Here is a 9,279-nt window from a genome sequence, read left to right on the forward strand (position 1 = left end):
GTCAGAGTTTAGTCCCACCTCGCCAACCGAAGGGCACTCACACCGGTTTATAAGCCCATCCCTCTCTGCCTTGTTGAGCTCCTCTCAAAGTGAAAATAGATGCCCTTATACAGGGAATTTGACCTAAATTCAGAGTGAATTTCTCTGAAATTCATAGAAATTTATTATGAATTTAGGTTGAATTCTCTCTATAGGCGCATCTATGCTCATTTTTTAGTAAAGTTAATCACAAACTTGTGATTCACACAAATTTCAAAGAATTCAAATTTTAACTATTCAAATTTGAAAACTAACAGCACTAACAGAAAGTTTATAATTTTTCTAAAACTAATGGCACTAACAGAAAGTTATAATTTTTCTGACCTAAAAGCAAAAAGAATTAAAAAATAAAGCAAAAAACAAAAGAAAATAAATAATGCAAAAAACAAAACAAAAAAACTGAAAAAAAAACTATTTTTATAGTAAAGTTAATCACAAACTTGTGATTCACACAAATTTCAAAGAATTCAAATTTGAAAACTAATGGCACTAACAGAAAGTTCATAATTTTTCTAAAACTAATGGCACTAACAGAAAGTTTATAATTTTTCTAAAACTAATGACACTAACAGAAAGTTTATAATTTTTCTGACCTAAAAGCAAAAAGAATTAAAAAAATAAAGCAAAAAATAAAAGAAACTAAATAATGCAAAAAACAAAACAAAAAAACTGAAAAAAAAACTATTTTTATAGTAAAGTTGATCACAAACTTGTGATTCACACAAATTTCAAAGAATTCAAATTTTAACTATTCAAATTTGAAAACTAATGACACTAACAAAAAGTTTATAATTTTTCTTAAACTAATGGCATTAACAGAAAGTTTATAATTTTTCTGACATAAAAGCAAAAAGATTTAAAAAATAAAGCAAAAAACAAAAGAAAATAAATAATGCAAAAAACAAAACAAAAAATGGAAAAAATTATTTTTATAGTAAAGTTAATCACAAACTTGTGATTCAAACAAATTTCAAAGAATTCAAATTTTAACTATTCAAATTTTAAAACTAACGGCACTAACAGAAAGTTTATAATTTTTCTGACCTAAAAGCAAAAAGAATTGAAAATAAAGCAAAAAATAAAAGAAAATAAATAATGCAAAAAACAAAACAAAAAAACTGGAAAAAAAATATAAAAACTGCCACCTATTGGGCCACCACGGCCTGAATACGACTAGAAACCCAACCTGGGCCAGGATTCAGGCCCGTAGAAGGCTCAATAGGCCCACAGACAGCATAGTGTGAGATTAGGCCCGTAAGCCTGCATTTGAGAGGAGCTCGAGAGGGCAGCCGCAGTGGGGCTTATAAACCACTCCGAGCCCCTCTCAACTAGCGAGGTGGGACTAAACTTTTGGCCGCGGGTGATGTCTACTACACAACCTTCTTCTTGTAGACATTGTTGGGCCTCCAAGTGCAGAGGTTTGTAGGACAGTAGCAAATTTCCCTCAAGTGGATGACCTAAGGTTTATCAATCCGTAGGAGGCGTAGGATGAAGATGGTCTCTCTCAAGCAACCCTGCAACCAAATAACAAAGAGTCTCTTGTGTCCCCAACACACCCAATACAATGGTAAATTGTATAGGTGCACTAGTTCGGCGAAGAGATGGTGATACAAGTGGTATATGGATGGTATATAATAGTTTTTGTAATCTGAAAATATAAAAACAGCAAGGTAACGAATGATAAAAGTGAGCGTAAACGGTATTGCAATGTGTTGAAACAAGGCCTAGGGTTCATACTTTCACTAGTGCAAGTCCTCTCAACAATAGTAACATAATTGGATCATAAAACTATCCCTCAACATGCAACAAAGAGTCACTCCAAAGTCACTAATAGCGAAGAACGAACGAAGAGATTATGGTAGGGTACGAAACCACCTCAAAGTTATTCTTTCCAATCAATCCGTTGTGCTATTCCTATAAGTGTCACAAACAGCCCTAGAGTTCGTACTAGAATAACACCTTAAGATACAAATCAACCAAAACCCTAATGTCACCTAGATACTCCAATGTCACCTCAAGTATCCGTGGGTATGATTATACGATATGCATCACACAATCTCAATTCATCTATTCAAACCAACACATAGAACCTCAAAGAGTGCCCCAAAGTTCTACCGGAGAATCACGACGAAAACGTGTGCCAACCCCTATGCATAGGTTCATGGGCGGAACCCGCAAGTTGATCACCAAAACATACATCAAGTGAATCACGTGATATCCCATTTGCACCACAGATACGCACGGCAAGACATACATCAAGTGTTCTCAAATCTTTAAAGACTCAATCCGATAAGATAACTTCAAAGGGGAAACTCAATTCATTACAAGAGAGTAGAGGGGGAGGAGAAACATAAGATCAAACTATAATAGCAAAGCTCGCGATACATCAAGATCATGCCAAATCAAGAACACGAGAGAGAGAGAGAGAGATCAAACACATAGCTACTGATACATACCCTCAGCCCCGAGGGAGAACTACTCCCTCCTCGTCATGGAGAGCACCGGGATGATGAAGATGGCCACCGGAGAAGGATTGCCCCCTCCGGCAGGGTGCCGGAACGGGTCTAGATTGGTTTCCGGTGGCCACGGAGGCTTCTGGCGGCGGAACTCCCGATCTATTCTGCTCTGGAAGTTTTAGGGTACGACGATATATATGGGTGCAGGAAGTACGTCGGAGGAGCCACGGGGGCCCCACGAGGCAGGGGGCGCGCCCCCCACCCTCGTGGGCAGTCCGTGTCTCCCATGACGTGCACTCCAAGTTCCCTGGGTTGCTTTCCTTCCAAAAATAACTTCTCCAGTTGATTTCGTTCCGTTTCGACTCCGTTTGATATTCCTTTTTCTCGAAACACTGAAATAGGCATAAAATAGCAAATCTGGGCTGGGCCTCCGGTTAATAGGTTAGTCCCAAAAATAATATAAAAGTGGAAAATAAAGCCCAATATTGCCTAAAACAGTAGATAATATAGCATGGAGCAATCAAAAATTATAGATACGTTGGAGACGTATCAGCATCCCCAAGCTTAATTCTTGCTCGTCCTCGAGTAGGTAAATGATAAAAACATAATTTTTGATACGGAGTGCTACTTGGCATAATTTCAATGTAATTCTTCTTAATTGCGGCATGAATATTCAGATCCATAATATTCAAGACAAAAGTTTAATATTGACATAAAAATAATAATACTTCAAACATACTAACTAAGCAATCATGTCTTCTCAAAATAACATGGCTAAAGAAAGCTATCCCTACAAAATCATATAGTCTGGCTATGCTCCATATTCACCACACAAAATATTTAAATCATGCACAACCCCGATGACATGCCAAGCAATTGTTTCATACTTTTGATGTTCTCAAACCTTTTCAATCTTCACGCAATACATGAGCGTGAGCCATGGATATAGCACTATAGGTGGAATAGAATGGTGGTTGTGGAGAAGACAAAAAGGGAGAAGATAGTCTCACATCGACTAGGCGTATCAACGGGCTATGGAGATGCCCATCAATAGATATCAATGTGAGTGAGTAGGGATTGCCATGCAATGGATGCACTAGAGCTATAAGTGTATGAAAGCTCAACAAAAGAGACTAGTGGGTGTGCATCCAACTCGCTTGCTCACGAAGACCTAGGGCAATTTGAGGAAGCCCATCATTGGAATATACAAGCCAAGTTCTATAATGAAAGATTCCCACTAGTATATGAAAGTGACAACATAGGAGACTCTCTATCATGAAGATCATGGTGATACTTTGAAGCACAAGTGTGGTAAAAGGATAGTAGCATTGTCCCTTTTATTTTTTTATTTGGCCTTTCCTTTTTTTGGCCTTTCTTTTTTTATGGCCTTTCTCTTTTTTTGGAAAAATGCTCTATTGAATGATGATCATCACACTTCTATTTATTTACAACTCAATGATACAACTCGATACTAGAACAAAGATGACTCTATATGAATGCCTCCGGCGGTGTACCGGGATATGCAATGAATCAAGAGTGACATGTATGAAAGAATTATGAATGGTGGCTTTGCCACAAATAAAATTTCAACTACATGATCATGCAAAGCAATATGACAATGATGAAGCATGTCATAATAAACGGAATGGTGGAAAGTTGCATGGCAATATATCTCGGAATGGCTATGGAAATGACATAATAGGTAGGTATGGTGGCTGTTTTGAGAAAGATATAAGGAGGTTGTATGATACCGGCGAAAGTTGCACGGTAGTGGAGAGGCTAGCAATGGTGGAAGGGTGAGAGTGTGTATAATCCATGGACTCAACATTAGTCATAAAGAACTCACATACTTATTGCAAAAATCTATTAGTTATCGAAACAAAGTACTACGCGCATGCTCCTAGGGGGATAGATTGGTAGGAAAAGACCATCGCTCGTCCCCGACCGCCACTCATAAGGAAGACAATCAATAAATAAATCATGCTCCGACTTCATCACATAACGGTTCACCATACGTGCATGCTACGGGAATCACAAGCTTCAACACAAGTATTTCTCAAATTCACAACTACTCAAATAGCAGGACTTTAATATTATTACCTCCATATCTCAAAACAATCATCAAGCATCAAACTTCTCTTAGTATTCAACACACTCATAAGAGAATTTTATTATTAATCTTGTATACCTAGCATATTAGGATTTTAAGAAAATTACCATGCTATTTAAGACTCTCAAAATAATCTAAGTGAAGCATGAGAGTTCATCTATTTCTTCAAAATAAAACTACCATCATGCTCTAAAATATATAAGTGAAGCACTAGAGCAAATGACAAACTACTCCGAAAGATATAAGTGAAGATCAATGAGTAGTCAAATAATTATGCAACTATGTGAAGACTCTCTAACATTTAATAATTTTAGATCTTGGTATTCTATTCAAACAGCAAGCAAAGCAAAATAAAATTACATTCTAAGAATGGCAAACATCATGTGAAGAAGCAAAAACTTAGGATCAACCGATACTAACCGATAGTTGTTGAAGAAGAAATGTGGGATGCCAACTGGGGCATCCCCAAGCTTAGACGCTTGAGACTTCTTGAAATATTATCTTGGGGTGCCTTGGGCTCCTCTCATATCACGGTCTCCCTAAATCTCAAAAGCTTCATCCACACAAAACTCAACAAGGACTTGTGAGATAAGTTAGTATAAACCATTGCCAAAACCTTATCATACTCTACTGTAGCAAACCACTAAAATTATTATTCAACATTTCATACTAAATGCCTCTGCATATTTAATAGTCCTATCCTCAAATAGAATCATTAAAGAAGCAAACATATGCAGACAATGCAACCATAACAGCAATCTGCCTAAACAGGATAGTCTGTAAAGAATATAGCAACATCCACACTTCCCTAGCTCCACAAATTATGAAATAAAATTCCCACTGTAGTAAATTTATCAGAGATTAATATTCAAAAGGTTTCAACATTTTATCACATTCTGACTTTTCTAGGGAATTATTGCAACAGCGGTAAACTTTCTGTTTTCAAACAGCAACATGTGGACTTCTAAAATAGGCATAGAAAAGGCTATCAATGCCACTTTTATTGAAATAAAAGATGCAAAACATTTTTATAAATAACAGCAAGCAAATCCTAACAAAATAAATTGACGCTCCAAGAAAAACACATATCATGTGGTGAATAAAAATATAGCTCCAAGTAAAATTACCGATGAACGAAGACGAAAGAGGGGATGCCTTCCGGGGCATCCCCAAGCTCAGGCTCTTGGTTGTACTTGAATATTACCTTGGGGTTCCTTGGGAATCCCCAAGCTTAGGCTCTTGCCACTCCTTATTCCATAGTCCATCGAATCTTTACCCAAAACTTGAAAACTTCACAACACAAAACTTGAAGTAGAAAACTCGTAAGTTCCGTTAGTATAAGAAAATAAATCACCACTTCAAGGTACTGTAATGAACTCATTCTTTATTTATATTGGTGTTAAACCTACTGTATTCCAACTTCTCTATGGTTTATAAACTATTTTACTAGCCATAGATTCATCAAAATAAGTAAACAACACATGAAAAACAGAATCTGTCAAAAACAGAATAGTCTGTAGTAATCTGTAGCTAGCGCAAGATCTGGAACCCCAAAAATTCTAAAATAAATAGCTGGACGTGAGAAATTTATCTATTAATCATATGAAAAAAGAATTAACTAAATATCACTCTCCAAATAAAAATGAAAGCAGTTCTCGTGAGCGCTAAAGTTTCTGTTTTTTACAACATGATCAACAAGACTTTCCCCAAGTCTTCCCAAAGGTTCTACTTGGCACAAACACTAATTAAAAGCATATAACCACATCTAAACAAAGGCTAGATGAATTATTTATTATTAAACAGGAACAAAAAGAAAGAAACAAAAATAAAATTGGGTTGCTTCCCAACAAGCGCTATTGTTTAACGCCCCTAGCTAGGCATGATGATTTCAATGATGCTCACATAAAAGATAAGAATTGTAACATAAAGAGAGCATCATGAAGAATATAACTAGCACATTTAAGTCTAACCCACTTCCTATGCATAGGGATTTTGTGAGCAAACAACTTGTGGGAATAAGGATCAACTTGCATAGGAAGGTAAAACAAGCATAACTTCAAAATTTTAAGCACATAGAGAGGAAGCTTGATATTGTTGCAATTCCTACAAGCATAAGTCCCTCCCTCATAATAATTTTCAGTATAATCATGAATGAATTCAACAATATAACCAGCACCTAAAGCATTATTTTCATGATCTACAAGCATATAATTTTTATTACTCTCCACATAAGCAAATTTCTTCTCGTGAATAGTAGTGGGAGCAAACTCAACAAAATAACTATCATGTGATTGAAAATTAAGATCAAGATGACAAGTTTCATGGTTATAATTATTATTTAAAGCATACGTGTCATCACAATAATCATCATAGATAGGAGGCATGCTTTCATCATAATAAATTTTCTCATCAAAACTTGGGGGACAAAAAATATCATCTTCATCAAACGTAGCTTCCCCAAGCTTGTGGCTTTGCATATCATTAGCATAATAGATATTCAAGGAATTCATACTAAAAACATTGCAATCATGCTCATAATTCAAATATTTAGTGCCAAATATTTTATAGATTTCTTCTTCTAGCACTTGAGCACAATTATCCTTTCCATCATACTCACGAAAGATATTAAAAAGGTGAAGCGTATGAGACAAGCTCAATTCCATTTTTTATAGTTTTCTTTTATAGACTAAACTAGTGATAAAACAAGAAACTAAAAGACTCGATTGCAAGATCTAAAGATATACCTTCAAGCACTCACCTCCCCGGCAACGGCGCCAGAAAAGAGCTTGATGTCTACTACACAACCTTCTTCTTGTAGATGTTGTTGGGCCTCCAAGTGCAGAGGTTTGTAGGACAGTAGCAAATTTCCCTCAAGTGGATGACCTAAGGTTTATCAATCCGTAGGAGGCGTAGGATGAAGATGGTCTCTCTCAAGCAACCCTGCAACCAAATAACAAAGAGTCTCTTGTATCCCCAACACACCCAATACAATGGTAAATTGTATAGGTGCACTAGTTCGGCGAAGAGATGGTGATACAAGTGGTATATGGATGGTATATAATAGTTTTTGTAATCTGAAAATATAAAAACAGCAAGGTAACGAATGATAAAAAGTGAGCGTAAACGGTATTGCAATGTGTTGAAACAAGCCCTAGGGTTCATACTTTCACTAGTGTAAGTCCTCTCAACAATACTAACATAATTGGATCATAAAACTATCCCTCAACATGCAACAAAGAGTCACTTCAAAGTCACTAATAGCGGAGAACGAACGAAGAGATTATGGTAGGGTACGAAACCACCTCAAAGTTATTCTTTCCAATCAATCCGTTGGGCTATTCCTATAAGTGTCACAAACAGCCCTAGAGTTCGTACTAGAATAACACCTTAAGATACAAATCAACCAAAACCCTAATGTCACCTAGATACTCCAATGTCACCTCAAGTATCCGTGGGTATGATTATACGATATGCATCACACAATCTCAATTCATCTATTCAAACCAACACATAGAACCTCAAAGAGTGCCCCAAAGTTCTACCGGGGAATCACGACGAAAACGTGTGCCAACCCCTATGCATAGGTTCATGGGCGGAACCCGCAAGTTGATCACCAAAACATACATCAAGTGAATCACGTGATATCCCATTACCACCACAGATACGCATGGCAAGACATAAATCAAGTGTTCTCAGATCTTTAAAGACTCAATCCGATAAAATAACTTCAAAGGGGAAACTCAATTCATTATAAGAGAGTAGAGGGGGAGGAGAAACATAAGATCCAACTATAATAGCAAAGCTCGCGATACATCAAGATCGTGCCAAATCAAGAACACGAGAGAGAGAGAGAGATCAAACACATAGCTACTGGTACATACCCTCAGCCTCGAGGGAGAACTACTCCCTCCTCGTCATGGAGAGCACCGGGATGATGAAGATGGCCACCGGAGAAGGATTGCCCCCTCCGGCAGGGTCCCGGAACGGGTCTAGATTGGTTTACGGTGGCCACGGAGGCTTCTGGCGGCGGAACTCCCGATCTATTCTGCTCTGGAAGTTTTAGGGTACGACGATATATATGGGTGCAGGAAGTACGTCGGAGGAGCCACGGGGGCCCCACGAGGCAGGGGGCGCGCCCCCCACCCTCGTGGGCAGCCCGTGTCTCCCATGACGTGCACTCCAAGTTCCCTGGGTTGCTTTCCTTCCAAAAATAACTTCTCCAGTTGATTTCGTTCCGTTTCGACTCCGTTTGATATTCCTTTTTCTCGAAACACTGAAATAGGCATAAAACAGCAAATCTGGGCTGGGCCTCCGGTTAATAGGTTAGTCCCCAAAATAATATAAAAGTGGAAAATAAAGCCCAATATTGCCCAAAACAGTAGATAATATAGCATGGAGCAATCGAAAATTATAGATACGTCGGAGACGTATCAGCGGCCAGCGCAAGGCCTTTGGTCCCGGTTGGTGCCAACCGGTACCAATTCCCTCCTTTAGTCCTGGTTGGTGCCACCAACCGAGACCAAAGGCCTCTGTTTCCCGCCCTTTGGACTGCCAAAAACTGACCTTTGGTCCTGGTTGGTGGCACCAACCGGGACTAAAGGGGGCCATTGGTTCCGGTTGGTGTCACGAACCCGTACCAATGGCTTTGCTATATAAGCAAACACTTAGCGTTTT

Source organism: Triticum urartu, chromosome 4A, assembly GCF_056163025.1.
Source record: "Triticum urartu cultivar PI428250 chromosome 4A, HENAU_Tu73, whole genome shotgun sequence".
Classification (NCBI taxonomy): Eukaryota; Viridiplantae; Streptophyta; class Magnoliopsida; order Poales; family Poaceae; genus Triticum; species Triticum urartu.